Genomic DNA, 20,316 nt, shown 5'->3' with positions numbered 1-20,316 from the left:
TGATATGGCCGTTGCCGAGAGTGCTAGTTAATAATTCGAATTTAAATTAACTGAGACAAATTAACCTTCATCATTTTAAAACAATAACAAAAAAAACATGTTTGCTTTTTACCTCTCCGAGTGACGTATGTCACGGAGAGGTTCTGTAACGCTCGTGTGTGTCTGTGTGTCTGTCTGTGTGTGTGTGTCTGTTGTTACACCCACGTGACCGCGTTCGCAGTTTCCAAATCGGAGCAAACGTGTTCGCCATTTCCGAACTGCTTTCACAGTCACGGAAATGGCTCCTCTACTTGAGTTCTCACACCACCATCTCCTGGTCTTTGTCCATCCCACACGGACACCAGTCTGTACTTACTGGCTTCTAATCACCACCATCTTTTTGTCTTCGTTCATCCCACATGGACACCAGTCTGTATATACTGGCTTCTAATCACCACCATTTTCTGGTCTTCGTCCATTCCACTTGGACACCAGTCTGTACATACTGGCTTCTAATCACCACCATCTTCTGGTCTTTGTCCATCCCACTTGGACACCAGTCTGTGCATACTGGCTTCTAAACACCACCATCTACTGGTCTTCCGTCTATTCCACATAGACACCAATCTGTCTCATTGGCTTCGAACTCCATCGTCATCGTTTAGTTTAAGACATTCGCGGCGATCAGCTAGGGTTACGAGAAACGTCTAGCCTCCCTAGAGTGGGTTGTCCACCAAAGGTTTTCGCAATTGCGGTTGTTCTTGCTTTGAAGTGTAGTTCGACACCCTTATATACTACCTATTTGAGCAAGGCGAAGCAACCGGCGTATGCTTCATTTCAAACGCCAATATTAGTCAGGTCTCTGAAGAATGTTTAATTGTTCTTTATCAAAACGATGTAACGCTCAATAAGGCAAACAACTGACGAAGAAAATACTTAATACTAATTATATTTATTTTAATATTTAAGATAATCTTGTTTCTCAACTCAAAATTAATACGGAAAGAGTTAAAAAGCAGCTTATGTTTTTGTCTGTGTGTGTCCGTCCATTGTTACACTAGTGCGTCGCGTTAGCAGTTAGCCTTGTGTTGATGTGTTAAGAAATCATACAGAACCTTAATATTCCCTTTTTCCATAATATAAAGTGAATATGTGGAAGTATTTTTCGTAATTATGATGCATTTAGTACTTTTGTGGCTTTAAAACTCTGTTTCATTTTGATATTCCAAAGATTTTTTTTAATATTGTTATTTGAAATGGCTGTTAATATATTACTTAAGCTATACTACATCTGTATATAGAATAATCCTTGGTTTAGTGTTTTCATGAAGAAAACTAAGACCTAGACTCCGGCGGGTATAACAAGCGTTATTCGCAATAGTCTTAGTGAAACAAAGAGTAAATAATTGAGGCCTGAGGTGAAGTAAACTTTTGGCTTTGATTTTCGTGTCTGAAATGAAGAGACATTAACGGTTCAGAGTAAAAGTTAAATACACTATTAATTAATCAGGTTAAGATTTTATAATAGAAGAAAAGATCATGGTGGCAATTAGATTAGTAAAAGGGCTTATGGTAAACTGGTAGTAGCTACAGACTTATTATTCTCTTTATGGTGCGTCTAGCTACAATTTAGCTTTGGTGTTATTTAACGTTAACATTCATGTTGGCAAACTAAGAATATTGTTGAGGTGAGACGAGACGATAGTGTTTACACTGCAAGCCAGTTGTGAATGTAGCTATCAGAATATAGGGTAAACAACTGAAGCGTAGAATTCATTTCCTGATCTTTTCCCCATTAACTGATTTCCATGTAACCAGGATTTATCCTTATTCGATGTGAAATGTCGTCTGCTTTACTGTACATTCGCTACGTTTGGAATACTGCTTCAATATTTCGTAAATTTTTACTTCAAAAAAGTGAAATAATTCCATATCTAGGTAAATAAGTTTGTAGTAGTAGACCTCTTGACTCGGAGAGGTAATATTTTGGTTTTCCCAACTTGTTTCATATCTATTAAAATTTAAAAGAGGAAAAAAAGTGAAAAAGCCAACGGCACGCAGTGTTCCTAAGTGGTCTCCCTCCCAAGTACTGACTGCTTTCGACGCTGCTTAACTTCGGTTATTGGACGAGAACCGGTGTATTCAGCGTGATATGGCCGTTGCCGAGAGTGCTAGTTAATAATTCGAATTTAAATTAAGTGAGACAAATTAACCATCATCTTTTTAAATCAATAACAAAAAGAAAATATGTTTGCTTTTTTCATATCTATTGGAATTTAAAAGAGGAAAAAAAGTGAAAAAGCCAACGGCACGCAGTGTTCCTAAGTGGTCTCCCTCCCAAGAACTGACTGCGCTCGACGCTGCTTAACTTCAGTGATCGGACGTGAACCGGTGTTTTCAGAGTGATATGGCCGTTGCCGAGAGTGCTATTTAATAATTTGAATTTAATTAACCTTCATCTTTAAAAAACAATAACAAAAAGAAGATATGTTTGCTTTTTTCATATCTGGTGGAATTTAAAAGAGGAAACAAAAGTGAAAAAGCCAACGGCACGCAGAGTTTCCAAGTACTGACTGCGTTCGACGCTGCTTAACTTCGGTTATCGGACGAGAACCGGTGTTTTCAGCGTGATATGGCCGTAGCCGAGAGTGCTAGTTAATAATTCGAATTTAAATTAAGTGAGACAAATTAACCTTCATCTTTTTAAAACAATAACAAAAAGAAAATATGTTTGCTTTTTTCATATCTATTGGAATTTAAAAGAGGAAAAAAAGTGAAAAAGCCAACGGCACGCAGTGTTCCTAAGTGGTCTCCCTCCCAAGTACTGACTGCGCTCGACGCTGCTTAACTTCGGTGATCGGACGAGAACCGGTGTATTCAGCGTGATATGGCCGTTGCCGAAAGTGCTAGTTAATAATTTGAATTTAATTAACTTTCATCTTTATAAAACAATATAAAAAAGAAGATATGTTTGCTTTTTTCATATCTGGTGGAATTTAAAAGAGGAAATAAAAGTGAAAAATCCTACGGCACGCAGAGTTTCCAAGTACTGACTGCGCTTGACGCTGCTTAACTTCGGTGATCGGACGAGAACCGGTGTTTTCAGCGTGATATGGCCGTTGCCGAGAGTGCTAGATAATAATTCGAATTGAAATTAAGTGAGACAAATTAACCTTCATCTTTTTAAAACAATTACAAAAAGAAAATAAGTTTGCTTTTTTCATATCTATTGGAATTTAAAAGAGGAAAAAAAGTGAAAAAGCCAACGGCACGCAGTGTTCCTAAGTGGTCTCCCTACCAAGAACTGACTGCGCTCGACGCTGCTTAACTTCGGTGATCGGACGTGAACCGGTGTTTTCAGCGTGATATGGCCGTTGCCGAGAGTGCTATTTAATAATTTGAATTTAATTAACCTTCATCTTTATAAAACAATAACAAAAAGAAGATATGTTTGCTTTTTTCATATCTGGTGGAATGTAAAAGAGGAAATAAAAGTAAAAAAGCCAACGGCACGCAGAGTTTCCAAGTACTGACTGCGCTTGACGCTGCTTATATTCGGTGATCGGACGAGAACCGGTGTTTTCAGCGTGATATGGCCGTTGCCGAGAGTGCTAGATAATAATTCGAATTTAAATTAAGTGAGACAAATTAACCTTCATCTTTTTAAAACAATAACAAAAAGAAAATAAGTTTGCTTTTTTCATATCTGGTGGAATTTAAAAGAGGAAACAAAAGTGAAAAAGCCAATGGCACGCAAAGTTTCCAAGTACTGACTGCGCTCGACGCTGCTTAACTTCGGTGATCGGACGAGAACCGGTGTTTTCAGCGTGATATGGCCGTAGCCGAGAGTGCTAGATAATAATTCGAATATAAACTAAGTGAGACAAATTAACCTTCATCTTTTTAAAACAATAACAAAAAGAAAATAAGTTTGCTTTTTTCATATCTATTGGAATTTAAAAGAGGAAAAAAAAGTGAAAAAGCCAACGGCACGAAGTGTTCCTAAGCGGTCTCCCTCCCAAGTACTGACTGCGCTCGACGCTGCTTAACTTAGGTGATCGGACGAGAACCGGTGTATTCAGCGTGATATAGCCGTTGCCGACAGTTCTAGATAATAATTTGATTTTAATTAACTTTCATCTTTAAAAAACAATATAAAAAAGAAGATATGTTTGCTTTTTTCATATCTGGTGGAATTTAAAAGAGGAAATAAAAGTGAAAAAGCCAACGGCACGCAGAGTTTCCAAGAACTGACTGCGCTTGACGCTGCTTATATTCGGTGATCGGACGAGAACCGGTGTTTTCAGCGTGATATGGCCGTTGCCGAGAGTGCTAGATAATAATTCGAATTTAAATTAAGTGAGACAAATTAACCTTCATCTTTTTAAAACAATAACAAAAAGAAAATATGTTTGCTTTTTTCATATCTGGTGGAATTTAAAAGAGGAAACAAAAGTGAAAAAGCAAACGGCACGCAGAGTTTCCAAGTACTGACTGCGCTCGACGCTGCTTAACTTCGGTGATCGGACGAGAACCGGCGTTTTCAGCGTGATATGGCCGTTGCCGAGAGTGCTAGATAATAATTCGAATTTAAATTAAGTGAGCCAAATTAACCTTCATTTTTTAAAACAATAACAAAAAGAAAATATGTTTGCTTTTTTCATATCTATTTTAATTTAAAAGAGGAAAAAAAAGTGAAAAAGCCAACGGCACGCAGTGTTCCTAAGTGGCCTCCCTCCCAAGTACTGACAGCGCTCGACGCTGCTTAACTTCGGTGATCGGACGTGAACCGGTGTTTTCAGCGTGATATGGCCGTTGCCGAGAGTGCTATTTAATAAATTGAATTTTATTAATCTTCATCTTTATAAAACAATAACAAAATGAAGATATGTTTGCCTTTTTCATATCTGGTGGAATTTGAAAGAGGAAACAAAAGTGAAAAAGCCAACGGCACGCAGAGTTTCCAAGTACTGACTGCGCTCGACGCTGCTTAACTTCGGTGATCGGACGAGAACCGGCGTTTTCAGCGTGATATGGCCGTTGCCGAGAGTGCTAGATAATAATTCGAATTTAAATTAAGTGAGACAAATTAACCTTCATTTTTTAAAACAATAACAAAAAGAAAATATGTTTGCTTTTTTCATATCTATTTTAATTTAAAAGAGGAAAAAAAAGTGAAAAAGCCAACGGCACGCAGTGTTCCTAAGTGGCCTCCCTCCCAAGTACTGACAGCGCTCGACGCTGCTTAACTTCGGTGATCGGACGTGAACCGGTGTTTTCAGCGTGATATGGCCGTTGCCGAGAGTGCTATTTAATAAATTGAATTTTATTAATCTTCATCTTTATAAAACAATAACAAAATGAAGATATGTTTGCCTTTTTCATATCTGGTGGAATTTGAAAGAGGAAACAAAAGTGAAAAAGCCAACGGCACGCAGAGTTTCCAAGTAATGACTGCGCTCGACGCTGCTTAACTTCGGTGATCGGACGAGAACCGGTGTTTTCAGCGTGATATGGCCGTTGCCAAGAGTGCTAGATAATAATTCGAATTTAAATTAAGTGAGACAAATTAACCTTCATCTTTTTAAAACAATAACAAAAAGAAAATAAGTTTGCTTTTTTCATATCTATTGGAATTTAAAAGAGGAAAAAAAGTGAAAAAGCCAACGGCACGAAGTGTTCCTAAGCGGTCTCCCTCCCAAGTACTGACTGCGCTCGACGCTGCTTAACTTAGGTGATCGGACGAGAACCGGTGTATTCAGCGTGATATAGCCGTTGCCGACAGTTCTAGATAATAATTTGAATTTAATTAACTTTCATCTTTAAAAAACAATATAAAAAAGAAGATATATTTGCTTTTTTCATATCTGGTGGAATTTAAAAGAGGAAATAAAAGTGAAAAAGCCAACGGCACGCAGAGTTTCCAAGAGCTGACTGCGCTTGACGCTGCTTATATTCGGTGATCGGACGAGAACCGGTGTTTTCAGCGTGATATGGCCGTTGCCGAGAGTGCTAGATAATAATTCGAATTTAAATTAAGTGAGACAAATTAACCTTCATCTTTTTAAAACAATAACAAAAAGAAAATATGTTTTATTTTTTCATATCTGGTGGAATTTAAAAGAGGAAACAAAAGTGAAAAAGCAAACGGCACGCAGAGTTTCCAAGTACTGACTGCGCTCGACGCTGCTTAACTTCGGTGATCGGACGAGAACCGGCGTTTTCAGCGTGATATGGCCGTTGCCGAGAGTGCTAGATAATAATTCGAATTTAAATTAAGTGAGACAAATTAACCTTCACCTTTTTAAAACAATAACAAAAAGAAAATATGTTTGCTTTTTTCATATCTATTTTAATTTAAAAGAGGAAAAAAAAGTGAAAAAGCCAACGGCACGCAGTGTTCCTAAGTGGTCTCCCTCCCAAGTACTGACTGCGCTCGACGCTGCTCAACTTCGGTGATCGGACGTGAACCGGTGTTTTCAGCGTGATATGGCCGTTGCCGAGAGTGCTATTTAATAATTTGAATTTAATTAATCTTCATCTTTATAAAACAATAACAAAAAGAAGATATGTTTGCTTTTTTCATATCTGGTGGAATTTGAAAGAGGAAACAAAAGTGAAAAAGCCAACGGTACGCAGAGTTTCCAAGTAATGACTGCGCTCGACGCTGCTTAACTTCGGTGATCGGACGAGAACCGGTGTTTTCAGCGTGATATGGCCGTTGCCGAGAGTGCTAGATAATAATTCGATTTTAAATTAAGTGAGACAAATTAACCTTCATCTTTTTAAAACAATAACAAAAAGAAAATATGTTTGCTTTTTTCATATCTATTTTAATTTAAAAGAGGAAAAAAAAGTGAAAAAGCCAACGGCACGCAGTGTTCCTAAATGGCCTCCCTCCCAAGTACTGACAGCGCTCGACGCTGCTTAACTTCGGTGATCGGACGTGAACCGGTGTTTTCAGCGTGATATGGCCGTTGCCGAGAGTGCTATTTAATAAATTGAATTTTATTAATCTTCATCTTTATAAAACAATAACAAAATGAAGATATGTTTGCCTTTTTCATATCTGGTGGAATTTGAAAGAGGAAACAAAAGTGAAAAAGCCAACGGCACGCAGAGTTTCCAAGTACTGACTGCGCTCGACGCTGCTTAACTTCGGTGATCGGACGAGAACCGGTGTTTTCAGCGTGATATGGCCGTTGCCGAGAGTGCTAGATAATAATTCGAATTTAAATTAAGTGAGACAAATTAACCTTCATCTTTTTAAAACAATAACAAAAAGAAAATAAGTTTGCTTTTTTCATATCTATTGGAATTTAAAAGAGGAAAAAAAGTGAAAAAGCCAACGGCACGAAGTGTTCCTAAGCGGTCTCCCTCCCAAGTACTGACTGCGCTCGACGCTGCTTAACTTAGGTGATCGGACGAGAACCGGTGTACTCAGCGTGATATAGCCGTTGCTGACAGTTCTAGATAATAATTTGAATTTAATTAACTTTCATCTTTAAAAAACAATATAAAAAAGAAGATATGTTTGCTTTTTTCATATCTGGTGGAATTTTAATGAGGAAATAAAAGTGAAAAAGCCAACGGCACGCAGAGTTTCCAAGTACTGACTGCGCTCGACGCTGCTTAACTTCGGTGATCGGACGAGAACCGGTGTTTTCAGCGTGATATGGCCGTTGCCGAGAGTGCTAGATAATAATTCGAATTTTAACTTCAGTGAGACAAATTAACCTTCATCTTTTTAAAACAATAACAAAAAGAAAATAAGTTTGCTTTTTTCATATCTGGTGGAATTTAAAAGAGGAAATATAAGTGAAAAAGCCAACGGCACGCAGAGCTTCCAAGTACTGACTGCGCTCGACGCTGCTTAACTTCGGTGATCGGACGAGAACCGGCGTTTTCAGCGTGATATGGCCGTTGCCGAGAGTGCTAGATAATAATTCGAATTTAAATTAAGTGAGACAAATTAACCTTCATCTTTTTAAAACAATAACAAAAAGAAAATATGTTTGCTTTTTTCATATCTACTTTAATTTAAAAGAGGAAAAAAAAGTGAAAAAGCCAACGGCACGCAGTGTTCCTAAGTGGCCTCCCTCCCAAGTACTGACAGCGCTCGACGCTGCTTAACTTCGGTGATCGGACGTGAACCGGTGTTTTCAGCGTGATATGGCCGTTGCCGAGAGTGCTTTTTAATAATTTGAATTTAATTAATCTTCATCTTTATAAAACAATAACAAAAAGAAGATATGTTTGCTTTTTTCATATCTGGTGGAATTTGAAAGAGGAAACAAAAGTGAAAAAGCCAACGGTACGCAGAATTTCCAAGTAATGACTGCGCTCGACGCTGCTTAACTTCGGTGATCGGACGAGAACCGGTGTTTTCAGCGTGATATGGCCGTTGCCGAGAGTGCTAGATAATAATTCGAATTTAAATTAAGTGAGACAAATTAACCTTCATCTTTTTAAAACAATAACAAAAAGAAAATATGTTTGCTTTTTTCATATCTATTTTAATTTAAAAGAGGAAAAAAAAGTGAAAAAGCCAACGGCACTCAGTGTTCCTAAGTGGTCTCCCTCCCAAGTACTGATTGCGCTCGAAGCTGCTTAACTTCGGTGATCGGACGTGAACCGGTGTTTTCAGCGTGATATGGCCGTTGCCGAGAGTGCTATTTAATAATTTGAATTTAATTAATCTTCATCTTTATAAAACAATAACAAAAAGAAGATATGTTTGCTTTTTTCATATCTGGCGGAATTTAAAAGAGGAAAGAAAAGTGAAAAAGCCAACGGCACGCAGAGTTTCCAAGTACTGACTGCGCTAGACGCTGCTTAACTTCGGTGATCGGACGAGAACCGGTGTTTTCAGCGTGATATGGCCGTAGCCGAGAGTGCTAGATAATAATTCGAATTTAAACTAAGTGAGACAAATTAACCTTCATCTTTTTAAAACAATAACAAAAAGAAAATAAGTTTGCTTTTTTCATATCTATTGGAATTTAAAAGAGGAAAAAAAGTGAAAAAGCCAACGGCACGAAGTGTTCCTAAGCGGTCTTTCTCCCAAGTACTGACTGCGCTCGACGCTGCTTAACTTAGGTGATCGGACGAGAACCGGTGTATTCAGCGTGATATAGCCGTTGCCGACAGTTCTAGATAATAATTTGAATTTAATTAACTTTCATCTTTAAAAAACAATATAAAAAAGAAGATATGTTTGCTTTTTTCATATCTGGTGGAATTTAAAAGGGGAAATAAAAGTGAAAAAGCCAACGGCACGCAGAGTTTCCAAGAACTGACTGCGCTTGACGCTGCTTATATTCGGTGATCGGACGAGAACCGGTGTTTTCAGCGTGATATGGCCGTTGCCGAGAGTGCTAGATAATAATTCGAATTTAAATTAAGTGAGACAAATTAACCTTCATCTTTTTAAAACAATAACAAAAATAAAATATGTTTGCTTTTTTCATATCTGGTGGAATTTAAAAGAGGAAACAAAAGTGAAAAAGCAAACGGCACGCAGAGTTTCCAAGTACTGACTGCGCTCGACGCTGCTTAACTTCGGTGATCGGACGAGAACCGGCGTTTTCAGCGTGATATGGCCGTTGCCGAGAGTGCTAGATAATAATTCGAATTTCAATTAAGTGAGACAAATTAACCTTCATCTTTCTAAAACAATAACAAAAAGAAAATATGTTTGCTTTTTATATATCTATTTTAATTTAAAAGAGGAAAAAAAAGTGAAAAAGCCAACGGCACTCAGTGTTCCTAAGTGGTCTCCCTCCCAAGTACTGACTGCGCTCGAAGCTGCTTAACTTCGGTGATCGGACGTGAACCGGTGTTTTCAGCGTGATATGGCCGTTGCCGAGAGTGCTATTTAATAATTTGAATTTAATTAATCTTCATCTTTATAAAACAATAACAAAAAGAAGATATGTTTGCTTTTTTCATATCTGGCGGAATTTAAAAGAGGAAACAAAAGTGAAAAAGCCAACGGCACGCAGAGTTTCCAAGTACTGACTGCGCTAGACGCTGCTTAACTTCGGTGATCGGACGAGAACCGGTGTTTTCAGCGTGATATGGCCGTAGCCGAGAGTGCTAGATAATAATTCGAATTTAAACTAAGTGAGACAAATTAACCTTCATCTTTTTAAAACAATAACAAAAAGAAAATAAGTTTGCTTTTTTCATATCTATTGGAATTTAAAAGAGGAAAAAAAGTGAAAAAGCCAACGGCACGAAGTGTTCCTAAGCGGTCTTTCTCCCAAGTACTGACTGCGCTCGACGCTGCTTAACTTAGGTGATCGGACGAGAACCGGTGTATTCAGCGTGATATAGCCGTTGCCGACAGTTCTAGATAATAATTTGAATTTAATTAACTTTCATCTTTATAAAACAATATAAAAAAGAAGATATGTTTGCTTTTTTCATATCTGGTGGAATTTAAAAGAGGAAATAAAAGTAAAAAAGCCAACGGCACGCAGAGTTTCCAAGTACTGACTGCGCTTGACGCTGCTTATATTCGGTGATCGGACGAGAACCGGTGTTTTCAGCGTGATATGGCCGTTGCCGAGAGTGCTAGATAATAATTCGAATTTTAACTTAAGTGAGACAAATTAACCTTCATCTTTTTAAAACAATAACAAAAAGAAAATATGTTTGCTTTTTTCATATCTATTTTAATTTAAAAGAGGAAAAAAAAGTGAAAAAGCCAACGGCACGCAGTGTTCCTAAGTGGCCTCCCTCCCAAGTACTGACAGCGCTCGACGCTGCTTAACTTCGGTGATCGGACGTGAACCGGTGTTTTCAGCGTGATATGGCCGTTGCCGAGAGTGCTATTTAATAATTTGAATTTAATTAATCTTCATCTTTATAAAACAATAACAAAAAGAAGATATGTTTGCTTTTTTCATATCTGGTGGAATTTGAAAGAGGAAACAAAAGTGAAAAAGCCAACGGCACGCAGAGTTTCCAAGTACTGACTGCGCTCGACGCTGCTTAACTTCGGTGATCGGACGAGAACCGGTGTATTCAGCGTGATATGGCCGTTGCCGATAGTGCTAGTTAATAATTTGAATTTAATTAACTTTCATCTTTATAAAACAATATAAAAAAGAAGATATGTTTGCTTTTTTCATATCTGGTGGAATTTAAAAGAGGAAATAAAAGTGAAAAAGCCAACGGCACGCAGAGTTACAATAACTCTGACATTAATACTGCTTATGATTTCTTCGAAGAAAAAATCAGTGCCGAATATAACATGAGTTTTGCATACAAGACAATAAAATTAGGAAAAGACTCGTGGATAACAGACGATATAAAAGAAATTTTGAGGAATAAACATAAAGCACAAAAAAGGTTTAGAAGATCGCCCTCACATATGAACAAAGATCAATACCTACATCTTAGAAACCGAGCAAACAATATTATTAGAAATAGCCGTAATGAGTTTTTCAGGAGTAAGTTATATGGTTCAAAAACGAATAAAGAAAAATAGCAAATTGTAAATCAACTATTGGGAAAAGGTCAAATGACCCCAGTTCAAATTACATTACACCCTAATAATTTAAATGAATATTTTACTAGCAACGAATCTAAACCAGTTAATGTTAGATCATTAAACTTTCTCGAACTAAACCCCAACACAATGGCTCTGTACGAAACCGACGAAGCAGAACTTGTAACCATAATTAACTCTCTCCAAAATAACTCGTCGCCTGGCTTTGACGGCATAAAAGCTAAACCGCTGAAAATAGTGTTAGAAAGCATAATAACCCCTCTTAAATACCTAATTAACTTATCCTTCAATCTAGGTATCTATCCAGAAAATCTAAAAAAAAACCATAATAGTTCCAATTTTTAAAAAAGACGACCCAAAAACGCCGTCAAATTATCGCCCTATTTCACTTCTATCTATTATAGCAAAAATATTTGATAAAGCCTTTCACGTGCGACTCAACTCCTTCGTGGAGAAATTTAACATATTATCGGAATTTCAATTTGGTTTCCGTAGTGGAAATGGTACAATGGAAGCATTAGGGGGAGCATACAAGTATATACTAGAAGCACTTGATCAAAGTGAAATCTGTGTGGGCGTTTTTCTGGATCTGCGAAAAGCTTTCGATAGTGTAGATCACGAACATCAACTAAACAAACTATACAAACAAGGGATCAGAGGAACTGCAAGTGCGTGGCTAAAAAGCTACCTAGAAAATAGACAATGCTACACTAGAGTGGGAAGGGATTTATCTGCGCCAAGTCAATTAATGTCTGGAGTTCCGCAGGGCTCTATAATATCTCCACTCAAATTTAATCTATTTATAAATGACCTCATAAAACAGGCACCGTCTGGTCACATGTTCATGTACGCAGATGACGCGCTCCTTTTATATAAATCCAGAAACCCAATAAATGCAATAGATCAATCAAACCACTACCTAGATAAGATATTTAAGTGGATCACAGATAATGGGCTTCTCCTTAATATAAAAAAGACGGAATGCATAATATTCCATAATAGGGGTACAGATGTCAGTAGGGTACTAAATGGTATCGAACTTAACAAGGAAAAAATTAAAATAGTAGATAAATACAAATATCTAGGCCTATACTTTGATAAACACCTGACCTGGGACAGTCATGTTAATATAACCAGCTCAAAATTAGCCCGAGTGAATGGATTACTTTACCATTGTAGAAAAATGGTACCCAGAAATATTCTAATTGAAATATACCACGCATTATTTAATTCGGTGCTCTCCTATGGAATACAATTCGCTTTGGTCCCATTGAACCGAATTCCCATTCGACAGAAGGGGTTTTTTTTTGGGGTCCCATTCGATCGAACGTAGCCAAAGGTGCGATTTTATTATAGTCCCATTGGACCAAAATTCTATTGAACTGGAAGAAGACATACTGTGTGGTTTTGCATTAAATATATTTTTAATTTCAAAACTTATTATTGTTAAAATAAATGTGAGTTGAAAATGTATTACTGCACTCCTCACCTCACCTACCCTAGCCTAACCTAACCTAACCTAACCTAACCTAACCAAACGTAACCTAACCTAACCTAACCTAACCCAACCCAACCTTGTTTGGAGGTAAAAAGATTATTTATATGAGTATTAAAACAATTTATTAGCAATAATAGAAATATTTTGGAAAAGATGTCAGATAATTAATTGGAGAATATTTTGGAAAAGGTGGCAGCTAATTAATAGGAGAATATTTTGGAAAAGGTGGCAGCTAATTAATAGGAGAATATTTTGGAAAAGGTGGCAGCTAATTAATAGGAAAATCTTTTGGAAAAGGTGGCAGATAATTAATAGGAGAATATTTTAGAAAAGGTGGTAGCTAATTAAAAGGAGAATATTTTGGAAAATGTGGCAGCTAATTAGTAGGAGAATATTTTGGAAAAGGTTACAGCTAATTAATAGGAGAATGTTTTGGAAAAGGTGGTAGCTAATTAATAGGAGAATATTTTGAAAAAGGTGGGAGCTATTTAATAGGAAAATCTTTTGGAAAAGGTGGCAGCTAATTAATAAGAGAATGTTTTGGAAAAGGTGGTAGCTATTTAATGGGAGAATATTTTGCAAAAGGTGGTAGCTAATTAAAAGGAGCATATTTTGGAAAAGGTGTCAACGTTTTATTGGAACCAAACCTAAGCTAACCTAAGCTAACCTAACCTAACCTAACCTAACGTAAGCTAACCTAACCTAACCTAACCTAACCTAAGCTAAGCTAACCTAACCTAACCTAACCTAACCTAACCTAACCTAAGCTAACCTAAGCTAAGCTAACCTAACCTAACCTAACCTAAGCTAACCTAACCTAACCTAGCCTAACCTAAGCTAACCTAACCTAACCTAACCTAACCCACCCGAAACCAAAATATTAAAATTTTAATTTAAAATTTAAAGACATTGATGGAACTACCATTAAGACTGCACTTCATTTTAAGCACAATTTGTTTATTAATTCTATATATCTCTTGCCTTGAAAGGAATGAAAGTGAGCGTTTTAATTAGCATCACGAAACATTTACTTTTAATATTATTAACATACCTTTCGGAGATTCGAACCAACAACCTATCGCTTCGCAGTCCAACTTCGTATCCACTACACCACCGAATCGCTGACGTCTGCAGTGTTTCAAGTTATATTCATGTATTTTTTAGGAGCATATTCGGACGATTGGGATTTCGGTCCATCGGGAATATAGCCATTGGGCGGGAAATCTAAAATCATTGCGGGATATTCGGTCGAATGGGATTTCGGTCCATTGGGAATTCGGTTGAAAGGAACGATACCATACAATTCTGGGGCAACACAACAAAAGCTAATAAAAATAGGATACATATCCTAAAAAAATGGGCAATTAGATCAATATATAATTTATCATTTAGAGACCATTCCCAAGAGTACTTTACTAGGGCAAAAATTTTAAACATACAAGAGAGTATACAGTATAATAGCTTATGTTTCATATACACAAACATTAGGCGGGAAAATAGCCTACTAAAAATGAAGCAGAAAAATAGACATACTAGATCACTAGAGCTATTAGATTTACCTAAATGTAACACTTCAAAAAAATTCACGTCTATATTTTATACGGGAATAAAATAATTTACACAATATCACCTGAAATTCAAGCAAAACCGACTTTAACTAGATTTAAAAAGACTATAAAATCACTAATACTAGAAAAAAATAATAAAACCTTTACTTTTATATTTAATTTGTTTTTATAAAGCCACCTTTGGTATAACCAATTGTTAAATTTTTTATATTATACCATGCCACTGTTCAATTTTAAGTAGTATTCATTAATTCTTTTTTCATGAATCTTTAACACTAATTATTATAATACACCATTGTTAAATCTATTTTTTATTTGATTAAATTAAATTGTTGTATTAAATAAAGCAGATAGGCACGGGGCTTACAAGTCACAATGTGACTTAGCCCCGTAGCAAACTGTATATGTAATGAAAAGTAAAAAATAAACATTTTTTGAATTTGAATTTGAATTTGAGTTTCCAAGTACTGACTACGCTCGACGCTGCTTAACTTCGGTGATCGGACGAGAACCGGTGTTTTCAGCGTGATATGGCCGTTGCCGAGAGTGCTAGATGATAATTCGAATTTAAATTAAGTGAGACAAATTAACCTTCATCTGTTTAAAACAATAACAAAAAGAAAATAAGTTTGCTTTTTTCATATCTGGTGGAATTTAAAAGAGGAAATAATAGTGAAAAAGCCAACGGCACGCAGAGTTTCCAAGTACTGACTGCGCTCGACGCTGCTTAACTTCGGTGATCGGACGAGAACCGGCGTTTTCAGCGTGATATGGCCGTTGCCGAGAGTGCTATTTAATAATTTGAATTTAATTAATCTTCATCTTTATAAAACAATAACAAAAAGAAGATATGTTTGCTTTTTTCATATCTGGTGGAATTTAAAAGAGGAAACAAAAGTGAAAAAGCCAACGGCACGCAGAGTTTCCAAGTACTGACTGCGCTCGACGCTGCTTAACTTCGGAGATCGGACGAGAACCGGTGTTTTCAGCGTGATATAGCCGTTGCCGAGAGTTCTAGATAATAATTTGAATTTAATTAACTTTCATCTTTATAAAACAATATAAAAAAGAAGATATGTTTGCTTTTTTCATATCTGGTGGAATTTAAAAGAGGAAATAAAAGTGAAAAAGCCAACGGCACGAAGTGTTCCTAAGCGGTCTCCCTCCCAAGTACTGACTGCGCTCGACGCTGCTTAACTTCGGTGATCGGACGTGAACCGGTGTTTTCAGAGTGATATGGCCGTTGCCGAGAGTGCTATTTAATAATTTGAATTTAATTAATCTTCATCTTTATAAAACAATAACAAAAAGAAGATATGTTTGCTTTTTTCATATCTATTGGAATTTAAAAGAGGAAAAAAAAGTGAAAAAGCCAACGGCACGCAGTGTTCCTAAGTGGTCTCCCTCCCAAGTACTGACTGCGCTCGACGCTGCTTAACTTTGGTGATCGGACGTGAACCGGTGTTTTCAGCGTGATATGGCCGTTGCCGACAGCGCTATTTAATAATTTGAATTTAATTAATCTTCATCTTTATAAAACAATAGCAAAAATAAGATATGTTTGCTTTTTTCATATCTGGTGGAATTTAAAAGAGGAAACAAAAGTGAAAAAGCCAACGGCACGCAGAGTTTCCAGGTACTGACTGCGCTCGACGCTGCTTAACTTCGGTGATCGGACGAGAACCGGTGTTTTCAGCGTGATATGGCCGTAGCCGAGAGTGCTAGTTAATAATTCGAATTTAAATTAAGTGAGACAAATTAACCTTCATTTTTTTAAAACAATAACAAAAAGAAAATATGTTTGCTTTTTTCATATCTATTGGAATTTAAAAGAGGAAAAAAAATTAAAGGCCAACGGCACGCAGTGTTCCTAAGTGGTCTCCCTCCCAAGTACTGACTGCGCTCGACGCTGCTTAACTTCGGTGATCGGACGAGAACCGGTGTATTCAGCGTGATATGGCCGTTGCCGAGAGTGCTAGTTAATAATATGAATTTAATTAACTTTCATCTCTATAAAACAATATCAAAAAGAAGATATGTTTGCTTTTTTCATATCTAGTGGAATTTAAAAGAGGAAATAAAAGTGAAAAAGCCAACGGCACGCTGTGTTCCCAAGTACTGACTGCGCTCGACGCTGCTTAACTTCGGTAATCGGACGAGAACCAGTGTTTTCAGCGTGATATGGCCGTTGCCGAGAGTGCTAGTTAATAATTTGAATTTAATTAACTTTCATATTTATAAAACAATAACAAAATTACATATGTTTGGTTTTTTCATATCTGGTGGAATTTAGAAGAGGAAACAAAAAGGAAAAAGCCAACGGCTCGCAGTGCTCCCAACTGCGCTAGACGCTGCTTAACTTCGGTGATCGGACGAGAACCGGTGTTTTCAGCGTGATATGGCCGTAGCCGAGAGTGCTAGTTAATAATTCGAATTTAAATTAAGTGAGACAAATTAACCTTCATCTTTTTAAAACAATAACAAAAAGAAAATATGTTTGCTTTTTTCATATCTATTGGAATTTAAAAGAGGAAAAAAATGTGAAAAAGCCAACGGCACGCAGTGTTCCTAAGTGGTCTCCCTCCCAAGTACTGACTGCGCTCGACGCTGCTTAACTTCGGTGATCGGACGTGAACCGGTGTTTTCAGCGTGATATGGCCGTTGCCGAGAGTGGTATTTAATAATTTGAAGTTAATTAACCTTCATCTTTATAAAACAATAACAAAAAGAAGATATGTTTGGTTTTTTCATATCTAGTGGAATTTAAAAGAGGAAACAAAAGTGAAAAAGCCAACGGCACGCAGAGTTTCCAAGTACTGTCTGCGCTCGACGCTGCTAAACTTCGGTGATCGGACGAGAACCGGTGTATTCAGCGTGATATGGCCGTTGCCGAGAGTGCTAGTTAATAATTTGAATTTAATTAACTTTCATCTCTATAAAACAATATCAAAAAGAAGATATGTTTGCTTTTTTCATATCTAGTGGAATTTCAAAGAGGAAAAAAAAGTGAAAAAGCCAACGGCACGCTGTGTTCCCAAGTACTGACTGCGCTCGACGCTGCTTAACTTCGGTAATCGGACGAGAACCGGTGTTTTCAGCGTGATATGGCCGTTGCCGAGAGTGCTAGTTAATAATTTGAATTTAATTAATTTTCATATTTATAAAACAATAACAAAAAGTACATATGTTTGGTTTTTTCATATCTGGTGGAATTTAGAAGAGGAAACAAAAAGGAAAAAGCCAACGGCTCGCAGTGCTCCCAACTGCGCTAGACGCTGCTTAACTTCGGTGATCGGACGAGAACCGGTGTTTTCAGCGTGATTTGGCCGTAGACGAGAGTGCTAGTTAATAATTCGAATTTAAATTAAGTGAGACAAATTAACCTTCATCTTTTAAAAACAATAACAAAAAGAAAATATGTTTGCTTTTTTCATATCTATTGGAATTTAAAAGAGGAAAAAAATGTGAAAAAGCCAACGGCACGCAGTGTTCCTAAGTGGTCTCCCTCCCAAGTACTGACTGCGCTCGACGCTGCTTAACTTCGGTGATCGGATGTGAACCGGTGTTTTCAGCGTGATATGGCCGTTGCCGAGAGTGCTATTTAATAATTTGAATTTAATTAACCTTCATCTTTATAAAACAATAACAAAAAGAAGATATGTTTGGTTTTTTCATATCTGGTGGAATTTAAAAGAGGAAACAAAAGTGAAAAAGCCAACGGCACGCAGAGTTTCCAAGTACTGACTGCGCTCGACGCTGCTTAACTTCGGTGATCGGACGAGAACCGGTGTTTTCAGCGTGATATGGCCGTTGCCGAGAGTGCTAGATAATAATTCGAATTTAAATTAAGTGAGACAAATTAACCTTCATCTTTATAAAACAATAACAAAAAGAAGATATGTTTGGTTTTTTCATATCTGGTGGAATTTAAAAGAGGAAACAAAAGTGAAAAAGCCAACGGCACGCAGAGTTTCCAAGTACTGACTGCGCTCGACGCTGCTTAACTTCGGTGATCGGACGAGAACCGGTGTTTTCAGCGTGATATGGCCGTTGCCGAGAGTGCTATTTAATAATTTGAATTTAATTAACCTTCATCTTTATAAAACAATAACAAAAAGAAGATTAGTTTGGTTTTTTCATATCTGGTGGAGGAAACAAAAGTGAAAAAGCCAACGGCACGCAGAGTTTCCAAGTACTGACTGCGCTCGACGCTGCTTAACTTCGGTGATTGGACGAGAACCGGTGTTTTCAGCGTGATATGGCCGTTGCCGAGAGTGCTAGATAATAATTCGAATTTAAATTAAGTGAGACAAATTAACCTTCAACTTTTTAAAACAATAACAAAAAGAAAATAAGTTTGCTTTTTTCATATCTGGTGGAATTTAAAAGAGGAAACAAAAGTGAAAAAGCCAATGGCACGCAGAGTTTCCAAGTACTGACTGCGCTCGACGCTGCTTAACTTCGGTGATCGGACGAGAACCGGTGTTTTCAGCGTGATATGGCCGTTGCCGAGAGTGCTAGATAATAATTCGAATTTAAATTAAGTGAGACAAATTAACCTTCATCTTTTTAAAACAATAACAAAAAGAAAATATGTTTGCTTTTTTCATATCTATTGGAATTTAAAAGAGGAAAAAATGTGAAAACGCCAACGGCACGCAGTGTTCCTAAGTGGTCTCCCTCCCAAGTACTGACTGCGCTCGACGCTGCTTAACTTCGGTGATCGGACGTGAACCGGTGTTTTCAGCGTGATATGGCCGTTGCCGAGAGTGCTATTTAATAATTTGAATTTAATTAACCTTCATCTTTATAAAACAATAACAAAAATAAGATATGTTTGCTTTTTTCATATCTGGTGGAATTTAAAAGAGGAAACAAAAGTGAAAAAGCCAACGGCACGCAGAGTTTCCAGGTACTGACTGCGCTCGACGCTGCTTAACTTCGGTGATCGGACGAGAACCGGTGTTTTCAGCGTGATATGGCCGTTGCCGAGAGTGCTAGACAATAATTCGAATTTAAATTAAGTGAGACAAATTAACCTTCATCTTTTAAAACAATAACTAAAAGAAAATAAGTTTGCTTTTTTCATATCTATTGGAATATAAAAGAGGAAAAAAAATTGAAAAAGCCAACGGCACGCAGTGTTCCTATGTGGTCTCCCTCCCGAGTACTGACTGCGCTCGACGCTGCTTAACTTCGGTGATCGGACGAGAACCGGTGTTTTCAGTGTGATATGGCCGTTGCCGAGAGTGCTATTTAATAATTTGAATTTAATTAACCTTCATCTTTATAAAACAATAACAAAAAGAAGATATGTTTGCTTTTTTCATATCTGGTGGAATTTAAAAGAGGAAACAAAAAGGAAAAAGCCAACGGCACGCTGTGTTCCCAAGTACTGACTGCGCTCGACGCTGCTTAACTTCGGTGATCGTACGAGAACCGTTGTATTCAGCGTGATATGGCCGTTGCCGAGAGTGCTAGTTAATAATTTGAATTTAATTAACTTTCATCTCTATAAAACAATATCAAAAAGAAGATATGTTTGCTTTTTTCATATCTAGTGGAATTTAAAAGAGGAAATAAAAGTGAAAAAGCCAACGGCACGCTGTGTTCCCAAGTACTGACTGCGCTCGACGCTGCTTAACTTCGGTAATCGGACGAGAACCGGTGTTTTCAGCGTGATATGGCCGTTGCCGAGAGTGCTAGTTAATAATTCGAATTTAATTAACCTTCATATTTATAAAACAATAACA

General features: G+C 37.2%; 8 non-coding genes and 36 pseudogenes across 8 annotated transcripts; all 44 read right to left on the bottom strand.

The window, feature by feature from the left end:
* Nucleotides 1-2,024: 2,024 nt before the first annotated feature.
* Nucleotides 2,025-2,143, bottom strand: LOC149602226 (5S ribosomal RNA; annotated as a pseudogene).
* Nucleotides 2,144-2,279: 136 nt separating this feature from the next.
* Nucleotides 2,280-2,398, bottom strand: LOC149602225 (5S ribosomal RNA; annotated as a pseudogene).
* Nucleotides 2,399-2,759: 361 nt separating this feature from the next.
* LOC149602224 (5S ribosomal RNA) lies at nt 2,760-2,878 on the bottom strand. The gene has a single exon (XR_016379072.1). It is a non-coding gene; the product is annotated as a 5S ribosomal RNA (ribosomal RNA).
* A 361-nt stretch (nt 2,879-3,239) lies between these two features.
* Nucleotides 3,240-3,358, bottom strand: LOC149602223 (5S ribosomal RNA; annotated as a pseudogene).
* A 602-nt stretch (nt 3,359-3,960) lies between these two features.
* Nucleotides 3,961-4,079, bottom strand: LOC149602222 (5S ribosomal RNA; annotated as a pseudogene).
* Nucleotides 4,080-4,441: 362 nt separating this feature from the next.
* Nucleotides 4,442-4,544, bottom strand: LOC149602221 (5S ribosomal RNA; annotated as a pseudogene).
* Nucleotides 4,545-4,680: 136 nt separating this feature from the next.
* Nucleotides 4,681-4,799, bottom strand: LOC149602220 (5S ribosomal RNA; annotated as a pseudogene).
* Nucleotides 4,800-4,921: 122 nt separating this feature from the next.
* On the bottom strand, nt 4,922-5,024 carry LOC149602219 (5S ribosomal RNA; annotated as a pseudogene).
* A 136-nt stretch (nt 5,025-5,160) lies between these two features.
* Nucleotides 5,161-5,279, bottom strand: LOC149602218 (5S ribosomal RNA; annotated as a pseudogene).
* A 122-nt stretch (nt 5,280-5,401) lies between these two features.
* Nucleotides 5,402-5,504, bottom strand: LOC149602217 (5S ribosomal RNA; annotated as a pseudogene).
* Nucleotides 5,505-5,640: 136 nt separating this feature from the next.
* LOC149602216 (5S ribosomal RNA) lies at nt 5,641-5,759 on the bottom strand (annotated as a pseudogene).
* A 362-nt stretch (nt 5,760-6,121) lies between these two features.
* On the bottom strand, nt 6,122-6,224 carry LOC149602215 (5S ribosomal RNA; annotated as a pseudogene).
* Nucleotides 6,225-6,361: 137 nt separating this feature from the next.
* On the bottom strand, nt 6,362-6,480 carry LOC149602214 (5S ribosomal RNA; annotated as a pseudogene).
* A 362-nt stretch (nt 6,481-6,842) lies between these two features.
* On the bottom strand, nt 6,843-6,961 carry LOC149602213 (5S ribosomal RNA; annotated as a pseudogene).
* Nucleotides 6,962-7,083: 122 nt separating this feature from the next.
* LOC149602212 (5S ribosomal RNA) lies at nt 7,084-7,186 on the bottom strand (annotated as a pseudogene).
* Nucleotides 7,187-7,322: 136 nt separating this feature from the next.
* On the bottom strand, nt 7,323-7,441 carry LOC149602211 (5S ribosomal RNA; annotated as a pseudogene).
* A 122-nt stretch (nt 7,442-7,563) lies between these two features.
* Nucleotides 7,564-7,666, bottom strand: LOC149602210 (5S ribosomal RNA; annotated as a pseudogene).
* Nucleotides 7,667-7,804: 138 nt separating this feature from the next.
* Nucleotides 7,805-7,907, bottom strand: LOC149602209 (5S ribosomal RNA; annotated as a pseudogene).
* Nucleotides 7,908-8,044: 137 nt separating this feature from the next.
* Nucleotides 8,045-8,163, bottom strand: LOC149602208 (5S ribosomal RNA; annotated as a pseudogene).
* A 362-nt stretch (nt 8,164-8,525) lies between these two features.
* Nucleotides 8,526-8,644, bottom strand: LOC149602207 (5S ribosomal RNA; annotated as a pseudogene).
* Nucleotides 8,645-9,005: 361 nt separating this feature from the next.
* On the bottom strand, nt 9,006-9,124 carry LOC149602206 (5S ribosomal RNA; annotated as a pseudogene).
* Nucleotides 9,125-9,486: 362 nt separating this feature from the next.
* Nucleotides 9,487-9,589, bottom strand: LOC149602205 (5S ribosomal RNA; annotated as a pseudogene).
* Nucleotides 9,590-9,726: 137 nt separating this feature from the next.
* On the bottom strand, nt 9,727-9,845 carry LOC149602204 (5S ribosomal RNA; annotated as a pseudogene).
* Nucleotides 9,846-10,206: 361 nt separating this feature from the next.
* Nucleotides 10,207-10,325, bottom strand: LOC149602203 (5S ribosomal RNA; annotated as a pseudogene).
* Nucleotides 10,326-10,688: 363 nt separating this feature from the next.
* LOC149602202 (5S ribosomal RNA) lies at nt 10,689-10,807 on the bottom strand (annotated as a pseudogene).
* A 122-nt stretch (nt 10,808-10,929) lies between these two features.
* On the bottom strand, nt 10,930-11,032 carry LOC149602201 (5S ribosomal RNA; annotated as a pseudogene).
* Nucleotides 11,033-15,242: 4,210 nt separating this feature from the next.
* Nucleotides 15,243-15,345, bottom strand: LOC149602200 (5S ribosomal RNA; annotated as a pseudogene).
* Nucleotides 15,346-15,467: 122 nt separating this feature from the next.
* On the bottom strand, nt 15,468-15,570 carry LOC149602199 (5S ribosomal RNA; annotated as a pseudogene).
* A 122-nt stretch (nt 15,571-15,692) lies between these two features.
* On the bottom strand, nt 15,693-15,811 carry LOC149602198 (5S ribosomal RNA). Its single transcript, XR_016378572.1, has one exon. It is a non-coding gene; the product is annotated as a 5S ribosomal RNA (ribosomal RNA).
* Nucleotides 15,812-15,933: 122 nt separating this feature from the next.
* LOC149602197 (5S ribosomal RNA) lies at nt 15,934-16,052 on the bottom strand. The gene has a single exon (XR_016378731.1). It is a non-coding gene; the product is annotated as a 5S ribosomal RNA (ribosomal RNA).
* A 122-nt stretch (nt 16,053-16,174) lies between these two features.
* On the bottom strand, nt 16,175-16,277 carry LOC149602196 (5S ribosomal RNA; annotated as a pseudogene).
* A 135-nt stretch (nt 16,278-16,412) lies between these two features.
* Nucleotides 16,413-16,531, bottom strand: LOC149602195 (5S ribosomal RNA). The gene has a single exon (XR_016379037.1). It is a non-coding gene; the product is annotated as a 5S ribosomal RNA (ribosomal RNA).
* Nucleotides 16,532-17,110: 579 nt separating this feature from the next.
* LOC149602194 (5S ribosomal RNA) lies at nt 17,111-17,229 on the bottom strand. Its single transcript, XR_016379095.1, has one exon. It is a non-coding gene; the product is annotated as a 5S ribosomal RNA (ribosomal RNA).
* A 122-nt stretch (nt 17,230-17,351) lies between these two features.
* On the bottom strand, nt 17,352-17,454 carry LOC149602193 (5S ribosomal RNA; annotated as a pseudogene).
* Nucleotides 17,455-17,576: 122 nt separating this feature from the next.
* Nucleotides 17,577-17,679, bottom strand: LOC149602192 (5S ribosomal RNA; annotated as a pseudogene).
* A 355-nt stretch (nt 17,680-18,034) lies between these two features.
* LOC149602191 (5S ribosomal RNA) lies at nt 18,035-18,153 on the bottom strand. The gene has a single exon (XR_016379009.1). It is a non-coding gene; the product is annotated as a 5S ribosomal RNA (ribosomal RNA).
* Nucleotides 18,154-18,275: 122 nt separating this feature from the next.
* LOC149602190 (5S ribosomal RNA) lies at nt 18,276-18,378 on the bottom strand (annotated as a pseudogene).
* A 137-nt stretch (nt 18,379-18,515) lies between these two features.
* Nucleotides 18,516-18,618, bottom strand: LOC149602189 (5S ribosomal RNA; annotated as a pseudogene).
* Nucleotides 18,619-18,730: 112 nt separating this feature from the next.
* LOC149602188 (5S ribosomal RNA) lies at nt 18,731-18,833 on the bottom strand (annotated as a pseudogene).
* A 137-nt stretch (nt 18,834-18,970) lies between these two features.
* Nucleotides 18,971-19,073, bottom strand: LOC149602187 (5S ribosomal RNA; annotated as a pseudogene).
* A 136-nt stretch (nt 19,074-19,209) lies between these two features.
* On the bottom strand, nt 19,210-19,328 carry LOC149602186 (5S ribosomal RNA). The gene has a single exon (XR_016379186.1). It is a non-coding gene; the product is annotated as a 5S ribosomal RNA (ribosomal RNA).
* Nucleotides 19,329-19,450: 122 nt separating this feature from the next.
* Nucleotides 19,451-19,553, bottom strand: LOC149602185 (5S ribosomal RNA; annotated as a pseudogene).
* Nucleotides 19,554-19,689: 136 nt separating this feature from the next.
* Nucleotides 19,690-19,808, bottom strand: LOC149602184 (5S ribosomal RNA). Its single transcript, XR_016378436.1, has one exon. It is a non-coding gene; the product is annotated as a 5S ribosomal RNA (ribosomal RNA).
* A 347-nt stretch (nt 19,809-20,155) lies between these two features.
* On the bottom strand, nt 20,156-20,258 carry LOC149602183 (5S ribosomal RNA; annotated as a pseudogene).
* Nucleotides 20,259-20,316: the final 58 nt, after the last annotated feature.

Source organism: Phalangium opilio, unplaced genomic scaffold (genome assembly GCF_054372755.1).
Source record: "Phalangium opilio isolate 3A_F unplaced genomic scaffold, DU_Popi_V2 ptg000360l_1, whole genome shotgun sequence".
Classification (NCBI taxonomy): domain Eukaryota; kingdom Metazoa; phylum Arthropoda; class Arachnida; order Opiliones; family Phalangiidae; genus Phalangium; species Phalangium opilio.
This window is presented reverse-complemented; position numbering and strand designations above follow the sequence as displayed.